Source organism: Anabrus simplex, chromosome 10 (assembly GCF_040414725.1).
Source record: "Anabrus simplex isolate iqAnaSimp1 chromosome 10, ASM4041472v1, whole genome shotgun sequence".
Classification (NCBI taxonomy): domain Eukaryota; kingdom Metazoa; phylum Arthropoda; class Insecta; order Orthoptera; family Tettigoniidae; genus Anabrus; species Anabrus simplex.
The window spans coordinates 7,819,273-7,835,000 of NC_090274.1; the positions used below are offsets into that span (position 1 = coordinate 7,819,273).

The window sequence follows — 15,728 nt, forward strand, 5'->3', positions numbered from 1 at the left end:
AGAAAATGAAAGACCATTCTAGACCTCGTAAATATAATACTAATCTAATTGAAAATGAAAATGTATTTATTTATTTGTTTATTTATTTATTTATTTATTTATTTATTTATTTATTTATTTATTATTCGCTAATCGTATCTTGAGTCATGGCCCTCCTTGTGCTCGGGCGGCTAGGACTATACAATCCACCGGTGGTCCGTAACCCGTTATAGGAGAGATCCTCACTTGGACTATGTGTAAGTAGCGTAGCATCCTGCTTCATGAATTTTAAGCAAGTCTCTGACCTATGGGAGTAACGGAGTCCTACTCCCATTTGACAGGCGAGGGACTCCTTGGAAACAACTTGGCGAACGAAATGGAATTCGATGGGGAGCTATCAATATTAATGGGGCTTATGGGAGAAAGAAAGTAGAATTGGCTGAGTCAGCAGAGAGGACGCTTTTTCTAGAGTAGAAAAAGTTGTGCCTCTTGTGAATCTCTTCAGAATAAGGCTAGCACACACTGGAAGAAAACAAAAGGCCTCCTTCACTGGGACAGTAGCTTTAGCGACGAACTTTAAAGGCTCGAACCGAACAGGCGAACTTCCCACTCGACCGCTCACTTCTAGCGGAACAGAATCGAACGGGATTCCGCGGGAAACTTCAATTTTGCAGTAGACGGTCTGATACAAGGCGTGAGGAGGCGAAAAATTACGACAGATCGGAGAAATTTCTGGGTGTGCGAAATTCATAAGAGAACCGAAAGGAAAGTTTGAATGTTTATTGCGCGAAGAAGCTAAGGCTCGACGGTAGTTAGAATTGCCGGTATTGTATTGCAATTTCAACAACCATTTCAGATAGAATTTAACAAAAGAATTCAATTTTAGAGCAGGAAATGCTACCTCAGATGCAATGCGAGTCCGTGATCACTTTTAACACTACTTTAATGCAGTAGATTGCTTCCCATGGTAGGATGAATTCATTAATCGAGGTAGTCTCTACATATATATAATTTGCTTTACGTCGCACCGACACAGATAGGTCTTATGGCAACGATGGGATAGGAAAGGGCTAGGAGTGGGAAGGAAGCGGCCGTGGCCTTAATTAAGGTACAGCGAGGTGTGAAAATGGGAAACCACGGAAAACCATCTTGAGGACTGCCGACATTGGGGTTCGAATCCAGTATCTCTCGAATGAAAGGTTACAGTTGCGCGACCCTAACCGCACGGCCAACTGCCTCGGTAATATTAATTAAGGACTATAAATTGTATTTATTGTCCACAGCAGAGCAGTTTCGTATACGATATTATTTGTTAGGAACACATGTACGATACTTTGAAACCTACGCAATGCCAGTTACGAAACTGTTCACTGTAATAATAAACACTTAAAGATTCGTGAGATGTGATGTCAATTATCGTACTGATATATTGTATGTGGACTTCAACATAACATGATTTTGAGATAAAGTCAACAATAATTATGAAATACAGTAAATTGGTTCTAGACTATAGTAATCTACCACGAAATTGAATATGCTAAAAAGTTTGATTTTTCATAACCTTGCTTATTTCCTCGAGAATGCATAAATACGAGGGACGTCAGTCGGCACCAGCGGGGCATCACCTTCTTTTACGTTAATGCTCACGGGTCTTGTTGTAGACGAAACTATATTTTTGAATGAAACTGATAAGTTTTCCGTGTCTAGTATTAATAAGTTGAATAAACTATCACAAAACAGAACGTTCCCGACCCTATCCAAGAAACAGCTGACTTTCCAGCTGAAGGTGATACACGTTTGGTGCCAAATGGTCGTCCGAAAGACCTCGACCCAACCGTTTACGAAGTTGCTTGAATCTTGATAATTCTGTTCGATTCCGCTCCGTTAGCCGAAAAAACATTCTCGGCAGAGAATCGTGTTCCGTTCTGTTCGATTCGATTCGACTCGTGGCGATCGCCACCTCTATCTCCCGCTTCAGCATGTTAAAAACAAATTCTCTTCGCTTCGATTACATTCCACAAGGTGGGAGCGGTTTCAGCCTACTGTCGGAATAGCACGCTGAAAAGCGTGACTCGCCTTTAAATACTAACCTGAAGGTAACAAACGCGGAGTTTAACACTCCTGAGCCATTCAGCCCGGCCCGTGTAGACATTTGTCACAAAGTAACCCTAATGCTACTTTCGATGTGTTCATTACAAGGAACTCTTCATTAGCGCTCGTTAGAAACGTTTTGCATAGTCAACAGTTGTGTAACCGTGTGTGGGGAATACTTTGCGCTCATTCAACACGTCACCTGGAAAGGACGGACTAATATAGAGATCTCCTGGAGGAATATAGCTTACTGTCCAAGGTCTTGGCAGCTGTATCTTTATTTCGCTAGAAGGTATCATTATGTTTACAAGGCAGTAAGCGGTTTGTACTTTTTCTAGCAACATTTCTGTCTCTCTTTTCAATCCCGACCACCTGTGGTCGGTGTGGTTGTCATTGTGCTATCATAGATCATTTTTCTCCATGTTTCCCTGTCACTGACTTGCCTGAGTAGATCGTCCATTGTTCTTCCTCGTGGCCTCTGTCCCTTGGTTTTCCATAATGGTCAACTTCTCCATATTTTCTGTTCCTCTCCTGATGTTGTTATTTCGGTCACCAGTCCGTATACTGGTTTGATGCAGCTCTCCATCCCACCCTATCCGGTGCTAACCTGTCCATTTTTACGAATCTACTACATCCTACTTGTATCCTAATCTGTTTGTCATATTCATACCTTGGTCTACCTCTGCCGTTCTTACCGCCTCAAAAATCAACTGAACAAGTCCTGGGTGTCTTAAGATGTGTCCTACCATTGTATCTCTTCTTCTCGTCAAATTTAGCCAAATCGTTCGCCTCTCACCAATTCGATTCAGTATCTCTTCATTTGTAATTCGATCTATCCATCTCACTTTTGGCATTTTGCTGTAACATCACGTTTCAAATGCTTCAATCCTCTTCTTTCTGAGCTAGTTATCGTCCATGTTTCGCTTTCATACAATGCCACGCGCCAGACGAAAGTCTTCAGAAACATCTTTCTGATTCCTATATCAATGTTCGAAATGAGCAAATTTCTTTTCTTAAGAAAGGACTTCCTTGTTAGTCTGCATTTTACTGTATGTCCTCTGTATTTCCGCCATCGTTAGTTATTTTACTACCCAAGTAACAATATTCATCTAGTTCCTTTAAGACTTAATTTCCTAATCTAATATTTCATGCATCAACTGACTTCGTTACACTGCAATGCATTACTTCTCTTTGGATTTATTTATTTATTTATTTATTTATTTATTTATTTATTTTCATCTTGTACTCCTCCTCCAAGACTGTCCATACAATTTAGCGTTCTATCCATATCTTTCTGAAGAATAAGATAAAACAACAACAATATCATCGGCAAATATCAGAGTTTTGTTTTCCTTTCCTTTCGCTGTGATTTATTTTCCAAATCCCCCTTTGATTTCCTTCACCACCTGTTCATTCCATGGCCAAGGTATTTCTACTAACGGAACCGAACCTGGCCTGCGATTCTCCTTTCAGTTATAAACTCTTTTAGGATGGAGTTATCGGGCCATGGATTTGGCAATATCTTTCTCCAGTAAAACATTTCGGTTTTTCGATTTTGTTCTTAATGTCCGTGGCTCACATCTATACTTTAGTATGGGAAATACTAGACAAGTCTTATTTTAAGGTTCATGGCAACCTGTTGGTCCTTCCATAGTCTTGTTAATTTTTTCATTGCCCCCTTAGACAGACTGCATCTTCACTTTATCCTTTCTTCTGATGACCCAGAATTTATAAAAGATCCGAGATTCATATCGGATATGTGGTTTGCTTCTGGACAGTTCTTCTTCTGCCTGCCCACTTTGCTTCTTCTATCGTTCCACCCTCTTTGGGGTGCGTTGAATCAATCATTTCTCTGTCTGTTGTTCTCTTCTTAGTGCCCAGTATTATTTCTTCGTTCCCTGATCTTCGTCTCCTCTCGTCTTCCAAGTTTGGCTTTTAATGTAGATTTGCCTTGGAACCTTATATTTTCTGTATTTTTTAATTCTACGGTCTTTTTCAGTTTCTTTAAACCAGTTGGGTTTTGTTTTGCGGTTACGGAAGAAGTCAAAGATTTGTTTGGTTAATTCTGAGAAGATGACCGTAAAACTATATCCTTCTTTTTCGCATAGTATCTGAGAATTTTTTTTTTCATTTTTTGTGTAGAGTGCTTCATTCTTGATGTATATTATCTTATTATCCTGAAGTTTTGGTCCTATGATCTTTCTGAAAATTTTCCGTTCTTTTAGCTCGAGTTTCTCCATCTGGCATTTGAAATTCATGTTTATAACGTTTAGTTCTGGACCCCCATGAAATGGATTTCTTGTTGTATGTATAAGGCCAGTTCAAGTTTATTTTTCCTGGATTCCATTGCTTTGCATTGCACATACATTCTCACTATTATTGTTATCATTATTATATTTTTCTCAGCTCCCCTCTTAAATTAACTGAATGAGTTCAAGTAATATTTATCGCCACGGAAAAGAACTCCTGCAGACAAAATTATTGGCACTTCGGCGTGTCCGAGAACCGCAGTGGGTATTCAGCCCGAAGGCTGGTTGGATCCTCAACAGGTTCACCCTTAGCTGTCACAGATGGCCTAGGTGTCACTGAAGAGGCGTGCTAGGGAAATGAGGAGTGAGGTAGTTTCCCGTTGCTTTCCTCACCGAGCCAGAAGTTGCTATTGCATATCAGTCTGCCAAGCCCACTGAAATGCATGCACCAACTGACTCTATGAGCGACATTTTCACACCATTCATAGCAGAGACTGGCTGCGTAAGGAATGGCATTACTAGCATCGCTCATACCTCGGTCCCTTTCATATTGTCAAAGCCAAGAATAAGACTGAGACAGATCAATGAAAGTAACAAATTTATTCTAGCCCATACCAGAAGACACAGTGCACTGCAAACACTACACCTTGCCAGCAAAGGCATTTTGCACTCTTACTGAACAAAATAACAAAGACTTTTCAGTCTTGTACTTGAGATTATTCCAGAATGGAATCAAAGAAATACGACTGCTGATTCTGATTCATCAGCAATTTCTGCATGTAACGATGTATTTCCACCAGTTAAGTTTCTAAATGTCACTTCCACATGAAGAAGTGTCTCCGAAGAAAAGTGCAAGTTTTGGGATTAACTCGTGAATACAGGGAAAATGAAGGAATGAGACTTTCCTTCGTCCTGAAGATGTACTTGACGGCGGGCTTGAAATACATTCCCAAGCACCTGAGATAGGGAAGCTTTCTGGGATATTTCGAATTAATTTGCGGGGAGGTGGTTGGAAAACAGCGGTGTTGCTACAAGAGAACCATCAACACTGTAGCAGGGGTGACACGATCAACAGCATGGTCGGCATGACTGAAACATCTTCAGTTTTTGAGATTTAAGTATCCCCATAAAAATAATTCAACCGATTTTTCCGTCATTTTCACTCACTCTCGACTGCATGGTCTTTCTGAAAACAAAAAGAAATACTTGTTTCTTTATTTTTAAAGGAGATTCTAAATACCAATTTTCTTGTCTTGAAACTGTTCACTTTTTGAGATATAGATGTACACATTTTTAAAATTCACCCCCCCCCCCCCTTCTCACCCCCTTAGTTACGGAATATACAAAAATCCTTCCTTAGTGAGCACCTACGTTGCAGTATAAATATATCCCCAAACTTTCATTTCTTTTGTGTCCAGTAGTTTTGGCTCCGCGATGATGAATCAGTCACTCAGTCAGTCAGGACATGTTATTTTATATACATATAGATTAGGAAGTACTCGAAAATAATAGTTACAAAGTACGAGGAGCATGGTAATAACAGAGCATCTCCTACCTGCAAAATTTGAATAGTTAAAAGGAATGGAAAATGAAATTTAAAGTTCAATATAAATAATGTTTGAATAATGTAAATATATGGTTACATTTAAGAATAATAGAGCTAACTCTACGCCTGAAAATTACTGACGCTCATTTTAAAGACCCTTAAATGACGAAAAAAAACCATTTTTGTAATTTTATCATCATCATCATCATCTGTTTACCTTCCAGGGTCGGTTTTTCCCACGGACTAAGCGTGGGATCCCACCTCTACCGCCTCAAGGGCAGTGTCCTGGAGCTTCAGACTTTGGGTCGGGGGATACAACTGGGGAGAATGACCAGTACCTCGCCCAGGCGGCCTCACCTGCTATGCTGAACAGGGGCCTTGTGGGGGGATGGGAAGATTGGATGGGACAGGCAAGGAAGAGGGAAGGAAGCGGCCGTGGCCTTCAGTTAGGTACCATCCCGGCATTTGCCTGGAGGAGAAGTGGGAAACCACGGAAAACCACTTCTAGGATGGCTGAGGTGGGAATCGAACCCACCTCTACTCAGTTGACCTCCCGAGGCTGAGTGGACCCCGTTCCAGCCCTCGTACCACTTTTCAAATTTCGTGGCAGAGCCGGGAATCGAACCCGGACCTCCGGGGGTGGCAGCTAATCACGCTAACCACTACACCACGGAGGCGGACTTTTGTAATTTTAGCCAGTCGAAAGCCTGGATAAAGTGTGATTTTCATATATTTTGAAATTTGAAGATACACGCCCAAGGATACATTTGATTAATGACAGATATGGATGGCATTGGGCTCGGTTTAAGGCACACCGTATGTAAACCACTTATGATTTCCTGATAAGAAAGATAAGATGTCGCTCTAACGAGTACGTATGGTACAGGGGGCTTTGGCCGCTGTGACTGACAGGTGGACAATGTACGTACCATACCGATTACAGAACGGCCTGTTCGTTACGAAAGTGGACCTCCCACGTTTTCCTGACGGGTGAGGTATTTCTAGAGGACCTCACCGTCATAGTCATCCGACGTTCTTCGGCAGGTAGCCAAAATGTTTCCTTTAAAACTAAAATTAACGTTAAGGAAACCCTATGAGAAACCTGTTTCCTATAGAACCGTGTACTCATGCTGGCTCATATTGTTGACCAGTGCCGGAGAAGAGTGGCTGCCAATAACCTCAGCTAACAACGGTTTCAGTTTCAGGATTGTGGTTCAGACGGTAGAACGCTTGCCTTCTGCGTCCAACGTGGCAGGTTCGATCCTGGCTCAGTCGGTGGTATTTGAAGTTGCTCAAGAATACGCTAGCTTCGTATATGCAGATTTACTGGCACGTAAAAGAACTCGTGTCGGACAAAATTCCGACACCAGAGGAAAATCGTAAAGTGGGACTTAATGCCAATTGCTTTACGTCCCGCCGACACAGGTAGGTCTTATAGCGACGATGCGATAGGAAAGGGCTAGGAGTGGGAAGGAAGCGGCCGTGGCCTCAATTAAGGTACAGCCCCAGCATTTGCCTAGTGTGAAAATGGGAAACCGCGGAAAACCTTCTTCAAGGCTGCCGACAGTGGGGTTCGAACTCACAATCTCCTGAATTCAGTGTCACAGCTGCGCGACGCTTGCCTCAAGACCAACTGGGCTGGTGATAACTGATAACATTATTATTATTAGCTGCCTCAGGCGGAGGCCCGCGTTAGATTCCCGCCTCTGCCACGAAAATTTTAGTGGTACGAGGGTTGGAACGGGGCCCACTCAGCCTCGGGAGGTCAACTGAATAGAGGGGGGTTCGATTCCCACCTCAGCCATCCTCGAAGTGGTTTTCAGTGGCTTTCTTCCCTCTTCCTTGTCTCTCCCTTCCAATCTTCCATCCCCCCACAAGGCCCTGTTCAGCATAGCAGGTCAGGCCGCCTGGGTGAGGTACAGGTCTTCCTTCCCTGTCGTATCCCCGACCCAAAGTCTGACGCTCCAGGACACTGCCCTCGAGGTGGTAGACGTGGGATCCCTCGCTGAGTCAGAGGATAAAACTAACCCTGGAGGGTAAGCAGATTAAGAAATAATAATAATAATAATAATAATAATAATAATAATAATAATAATAATAATAATAATAATAATAATAATAATAATAATAATAATGATAATGATAATAATAATAATAATAAAAATTTGAAGTGTAAAAAATGAAATTTAATAGAGTATGATGTCTTTTCATAGACGAAACGCGTCAGTTTTTAATTAAATGTTTTCTTTTTCATGTATCTTTTACTATTTATTATTAATTTCGACAAAGTGGAAAACTTCAAGGTTATATGTTAGCTAAGTCGAAAGTAACAAGAAAATAGCTTCCACTTTTTTTAAGTAAGAAGGTTTGCCACTTTTATATCTGAAACGGATCAAGGTGCAAAAATCATGTCGGAATAATTCATGAATAAACGCTGGAGTTTAAAGAGTTTATTTGTACAAATTTGTAATTCCGCCTGTAGCTATTTTGTGATTGGTGTAGTATCTTTACATCTGTCGCTCAGGAGAGCCCAAAGCAAAATGCATCTTCTATTGGAGGTCTGTCTCGTTTATGTTTGTCACGATATGGAAGTCGCTGAGTGATGACATTCAGTGCGTCTGAGTATCAATCTTTGTTTGTGCTATTTGAGGATCCAACCATCCTGCAGGTTGGATACTTAACATACAGACAGATTCGTAATGTTTCAGATCTGTCTCTAAACATACTTGAATATCATTTGTACATGTTCGGAAATCTCAAAGCATCCTATCAGAACGAGAGTTAAAAAATGTCGTATCATCTTTGCAAATATATTTCGCGAAATGACGTGTTTGTTACGCTAAAGGTCATCATCTGATTTGGAGGCTGCAGTATGGGCGGGAAAGATGCGTCATGATGCGTCATGCCTCCTCCCAGTGAAGGATGAAATTACCATCCAGTCGTGAATCAATACATCTGTTGATTGTGTCACTCTCAGACTCTTTGACGCTTACCACAGCCTTTTAATTCTAGTGTACTGGTTGCCCGCCAGAAAATAAACAAAGAAAAGAAAAGAAAAAACAGAGATCACCCTCAGTTGACTCGGAAGTTCAAAGGGAATCAGTTCACTCCACGGAAGAAAATGCTTAACTCATTGGGTTTTCCACCACATTGTGAAGCGAAGGTATTTGTCGAGTCAGCATCTGGGGTATTGTGCCATCAGCGATACACATTATGGACATAATCGTTACTTTATCGTATTGCTTACAGTTTCAAAACGTCTTGTATGCGGCTAGAGGTTATTGTGTACAGTTGGTGAATATCTTACTTACATCTCTGAAAACGATTTCGAAAATTGTGGTTGCTCTGCCATAAGCGACCCTTACACGATCAATAATATTGACAATGCAGTATGATATTGACAATAATATTGATCGTGTAAGGTGAAAAAAAGAGTATTGACGGCAGATATTGAAGCGATATTGATGAAATCCAGATTTTCTGATCTCGGGGCGTCAATATTTAAAAGTGGAGGGGATATTGTCAATATTATTGATTGTCTAGGGACGGACGTGACGTAGGGAACGAAAGTGATCTTTGTGCGGTGTATTATGGATTATACGAGTGACCTTGAGACGATGTCTGAAGACTTTGAAGCGGCAAACGAGAACGCCCGGAAGACGAAGCCCTTCGGACCTTTATTGAGCAATTTGAACTGTCTGCACAACTGTTCAAACCGTAAATACAGTAATAAAACAGCTAGGATTTCTGTTCTTGACCGCCTCATCCCCTTTCAGCTGGTATGAAATTCATCTGTAGCTTTTATCATCCCTCCAACACCTTCTCACCAAACTCCTCAAAACAAAAAATAAAAAACCTAGAACGCAAGGTCCAATTACTAAATAAAATGAGCTTCTACGAAAGGCATGCTCATATTTGCAAAACTCGGTGAACCCTGACAGCAAAAAGCTTGGGGAGAAAAACTGCTCACTTTGGATGCCGAGCAGAGACAGTTTGCTGAGAAAGCAATAAATGACGTGCTTTCTGAAGCATGCTTCGGCACTCTCCATCGCAACTCCGTAAAAATAAATGAAGTATGTCGATGTCTAAGCCCTCAAAGTACCACACAACCGGGAACAAGTAGTGGCAGCACTTTATCCTTCTCCACATTTAATTATTCTTCTCCTACTCACAGTGATAACCCACTAATCAACAACAACCAACATCAGGATTTATCAGTGTTGGCTTTTATCAACACTTTCGCAGATTGAGGATTTTGAATTTTGATTATTTTTTATTGCCTTATTTCTTTTTCTTTCTGTTTAGCCTAATCAGTACATAGTTACTATCATATTTTGCTTTAAATTATTCAATATGCGTTTCCCTACTTCTACTGCCATGCTAACTACTTTCATATAGGTAGTGAAGAGGTGGTGTGTAATGGCAGACTTAGGTAAGTAGGATGGTATCTGGAAAATATATTTAAAACATTTACTTTCATGTAGTCTCGTAGGACATGAACAAGAGTTTCACACATTTCAAAAATCGCTTCGCAGGCGACATGACGACAGAGAACTTCAAATCTTCAAAATTTCTTCTTGTAGCTAAGCACCTCAGGGTTAAGGCTAATCTTTCATTAAAAGGGATGAATTCCCTCATGTTTGTGTTCTGCCTTCTCGAGAGTGGTTCTACCATCTGTAATAATTTTATGAACGTCCTTTCTTTCATCATCATCATCATCATCTGTTTACCCTCCAGATTCGGTTTTTCCCTCGGACTTAGCGAGGGATCCCACCTCTACCGCCTCCAAGGCAGTGTCCTGGAGCTTCAGACTCTTGGTCGGGGGATACAACTGGGGAGTATGACCAGTACCTCGCCCAGGCGGCCTCACTTGCTATGCTGAACAGGGGCCTTGTGGAGGGATGGGAAGATTGGAAGGGATAGGCAAGGAAGAGGGAAGGAAGCGGCCGTGGCCTTAAGTTAGGTACCATTCTGGCATTCGCCTGGAGGAGAAGTGCGAAACCACGGAAAACCACTTCGAGGATGGTTGACGTGGGAATCGAACCCACCTCTACTCAGTTGACCTCCTGAGGCTGAGTGGACCCCGTTCCAGCCCTCGTACCACTTTTCAAATTTCGTGGCAGAGCCGGGAATCGAACCCGGGCCTCCGGGGGTGGCAGCTAATCACTACACCACAGAGGCGGACCCTTTCTTTCATTCTGAAATATTTGTGAAAATCTATCGCATCTGTCAACCTCATTTCCCTCAGCAGCCTCAAATGAGAATATTCTTCACGTTTTTTTCAACCACTCTTTCATCCACTGGACGAATACTTCCGATAGCCACAATTATGGCTACACAACTTTTTTTCCGATCGTCCATGTTTAAAAAAAAAAGCCACAAAAACTCACTTGAAAAGACAATTTCACTAGTCCGAATGTTGGAAACAAACGTACTGAGCACATTTATTGATACAATTATTGACAATAATATTGACCGTAAATTAATAATAATTGTATGAGCTCAATTATCGTGTGTAGACATTTTCATTCGACGCCATCTGGCTGCTTGCCAGTCAATTTCGACTGTTTTGATGTTTGCCTACTAGATGGCAGGAATAAGCCTCATCTCTGGTGGCGTCTACGGAGTGTCAATTGACTTGTCTTCCGCCCTTCAAACTTCTGATTCCCTCCCGCTATCTCGGAGTCCTGAGCCGGACCCTACCAGATCCACAGAGGAAGTACACATACATCATCATAGATTGCTATGCCTTTCAGCGTTCAGTCTGCAAACTACTGTCGATTAACTAAACATCTCCACAATCCTGCATTTGCAACCAGCTCTATCGCTTCGTTTAGTTCCACGCTTAAATAATAAAAACTGAGTCTAGGTATCGTCTCTTGCCCTCCATGGCTTAACTTAGGCTTTATCTCCTCATTCAGAGTTACTGTTGTTGTTTGAGTCGTCAGTCCATAGACTGGTTTGGTGCAGCTCTCCATAACACCCTATCCTGTGCTAACCTTTTCATTTCTACATAACTACTACATCTTACATCTGCTCTAATCTGCTTCGTCTACTCCTACCGTTCTTACCAGCTACACGTCCTTTAAAAACCAGCTGTACAAGACCTGAGTGTCTTAAGATGTGCGAGTGCCCTCCTGGTTGTACTGGCAACCTTCATATGGATTACTTCCTAACTTATGAATAAGATACCTTGAGACCACCCGGTTATCACTCCCGTACAGCAAAGGCTGTCCGAAAACGACTGATTCCAAAATCTGTTAGTTGGTTTTCGAATATTTTGATGACGCGTAGGAGTTGATTCCCCAGTAAACAAGATTTTTCCCTTTTCATTTTTAACATACTGAAGACTGTCCACTGTTAAAGAAGTACGTATGGTTAACAATGACGGTACACAGCATTAACAATTAATTCCCCAGCTTCGAGTTAGGGTAGAGTGGGGTAACTTGGTGGTATGAAACTATGTTCAAATTTTAATTCCATAACAATTCTAACAGTTCTTTGGTCTGTATTACGAGTTCAATACGATAGCAATTAAGCTGGCATTACTTACCTGGATTATTTGTAAGCTAAACTACTTTAAATCTGGTGACCCAAGGTACAAACATTGGGCCAACTTGCCACTTTGTTTTTGCATTGTCCTCTACGATGACGTAGTACGTCTTCATAATATACTGTTATGCCCTTCAGCGTTCAGTCTGCAAGCCTCTGTGAATTTATTAAACGCCGTCACAATCCTCTATTTGTTACTATAATAGTTCTGTGGGCTCGTTCAGTTCTATAGCTCTTATATTTAAATCATTATAAACTGAGTCTAACCATCGTCGTCTTGGTCTCCCTCTACTTCTCTTACCTGCCGAGCAAGCGGCTCTGTGGTTTGCGTCACGTAGCTGGCTTCGAACCCCAGTGTCGGCAGCTCTGAAGATGGTTTTCCGTGGTTTCACATTTCCACACCAGGTAAATGTACCTTAATTAAGGCCAAGGCCGCTTCCTTCCCACTCCTAGCCCATTGTCACCATAAGACCTATGTGTGCCGGTGCAACATAAAGCGGATTGTCCAAAAAATGCCCTATGTCATCTCCCCTTCCTCTTTCTCCGTACTCTCACAGGTGTGGTCTTCGCCACACGTAGAAAGACCGTACCAACTTCGAAATCCTAGCAGTGATAGGTCATGCACTCTTGGCTGTCATTTAAGGATTCATTCATTCTCACGGTAATGTAACAGCATCGCACCCCAAAATGTCTTAAAACTGATAACTGTTGAAGGGAAGTGTATCGATCTGTAGCCGTGTACAGTGGTGATCAATTAATTATACTCAAAATGTATTATCAGTACGCTGTATTCACAGTAAATGTTTGCAATCTTCGCAAATAGTTGCCTATGCTCTATTTGGCTGGTAAACTTCATCCGTATTATATTTATTCGCAGTAATACTAATAATGAATCTCTTTAATGCATCCCCTCTGAAAATCATTTTTCTCTTACAAAATATTTATTAAAATATAAATTTAAGAAAAGTTATTATTGTGCCACATGGACTGAATTATTACCCAGCCACAAGACTCTCATTTCAGCACACAAGCACACCAAGTCCTAAATGAGATAAAAGAAGTGCATCTGTGAACTGGATTTAAGAATCTGCCAGCGAACAGCTCAATATTTTATAGATTACTGTTTTCAACTTGAGCACAGATTACTATGTAACAAACATTCAACCACCCAAACGTCCTTGGAAATATGGAGAAAATTAAACGAAATTCTGTAATGATCCCTTGATTATAATAATTTGGCGACCTCTGTAAAATAGTTCTGCATACGAAAAGTTTCTTGTTCTTTGGCTGTAACATCAGCATCCTGAAAAGTTAAAACATGAAACTATTATTCAGTTTTTCTTATAAGGTTGGTAGAGAGAATTTTTTTCCGTATTTCTGAAGGGAGGATACAAATCCATTGAACACTCCATGTCCGCCTGTGAAAGATCTGTGGCGATACATTTGGTGTTCACCCGTCAAAATTAATTAAAAACTGTCCCAGTTCGTCCAAGAGCGCTCCTATTACTCTGTCATCTTGTAGAGTGAAACGGAACGTTGAAATTGAGATGCACACCACCTAAATGGCGCCATACCAAAATGAAATGTAGCTGAGGCATTATTATTATTATTATTATTATTCAATCAATCACTATCATTGTGAAGTAGCTCCTTCCTTACTGTTTCCAGAAAATGTCCTTTAGGAAGTATCGAACAACGCCACTACACTGCTGAAATAAACTGTTTACAACAGCTGGTGACCTGATTCAAGGAAAGACTGCGTGCGCCAGCAGTCAATAGAAAGCGGGGTTGACAGGCACTGCTGAAGATACTAACGTCTGCTGCCATCTCGTAGCGAAGTTATGAGCCTCGCTAGCAGTAGGAGCAACATGAGCAACTCGTTCAATCATCGCGATAGAAATTTGTCTGTCTTTACCGCTGGTGAAGCGGCAAGAATGAAAAACAAATATATTCCGATTGAAAAGGCATAAGAGCATTAATACAATACTAAAAAGTGCACTTTTCAAAATAAATTATACTTAGAGGTTATGTTCTTATTAAATTGTGAGATTGTCATTGCACATCTGGCCCGTTAGCTCAGTTGGTTAGAGCGTCGTGCTAATAACGCGAAGGTCGTGGGTTCGATCCCCCCACGGGCCAGCAATTTTGCTCATTGGTAATGAATTTGTGTCGCTTCTCTTACACGAGATGCTATCACGACTTACCTTTTTAACTTTATTGTTTCTTTCTATTAAACTTCACTTGAAATTTATCTTCTGTGTACACTAGCATATATTTCGTACTACGGACTCCAGTTTATGAGGATAGACCGTGTAGGCAACGGCAATCCTGATCTTCCCTAGTACGCCTCATTTTCTTACAGCCATTGCATTATCACCAACATGATAGCTCTTAAACCATTCTTGCAAATTGCACTTCACTACTACCACCCATATAGACTGCCAACTACAAGGGTATCCGCCTCTGTGGTGTAGTGGTGATCAGCTGCCACCTCCGAAGGCCCGGGTTCGATTTTCGGCTCTGCCACGAAATTTGAAAAGTGGTACGAGGGCTGGAACGGGGTCCACTCAGCCTCGGGAGATCAACTGAGTAGAGGGGGGTTCGATTCCCACCTCAGCCATCCTGGAAGTGGTTTTCCACTTCTCCTCCAGGAAAATGCCGGGATGGTACCTAACTTAAGGCCACGGAAGCTTCCTTCCAATCCCACCACAAGGCCCCTGTTCAGCATAGCAGGTGAGGCCGCCTGGGCGAGGCACTGGTCATTCTCCCCAGTTGTATCCCCCGACCCAATGTCTCAAGCTCCAGGACACTGCCCTTGAGGCGGTAGAGGTGGAATCCCTCGCTGAGTTCGAGGGCAAAACCAACCCTGGAGGATAAGCAGATTAAGAAGAAGAAACTACAAGAGTTGTAGGAGTTCAGCAGGTCCATTGAAAATAAATATAAACATGAAAAAGACCAGACTAATGGTAGTTGATCGGCAAGGTCAAATCCAACTTACAGGATGTCAAAAGGACCTGGAGATAGTGAAGGAATTTGTGTACCTTGGGTCAGTCATCAATGACACGGCAAGCTGTGAAAGAGAGATCAAAAGATGTATTGTTCTAGGTCGTGCTGCAATGGTAGATCCGGGCAATACCAAAAGCTACGAGTGTTCTCAGTCTTTTCGTATGGCTGTGAGACCTGGACCGTGAATGTTAGAGACCTTTGTTAGATGCCTTTGAGATGTGGTGTTGCGGTGTACCCTGGACGGAAAGAAGAACCAATATTTCCATTCTGAACGAACTGAGCATCAAGAAACATCTATCTTTCCG

At 41.7% G+C, this 15,728-nt stretch overlaps 1 long non-coding RNA gene and 1 other non-coding gene across 2 annotated transcripts in view; both read left to right on the plus strand.

The window, feature by feature from the left end:
* The window catches only part of LOC136882429 (uncharacterized), a 380,234-nt gene that overhangs the window by 318,651 nt on the left and 45,855 nt on the right, over nt 1–15,728 (plus strand). The gene's annotated exons all lie outside the window — the stretch shown is intronic.
* Nucleotides 14,483–14,556, plus strand: TRNAI-AAU (transfer RNA isoleucine (anticodon AAU)). The gene has a single exon. It is a non-coding gene; the product is annotated as a tRNA-Ile (tRNA).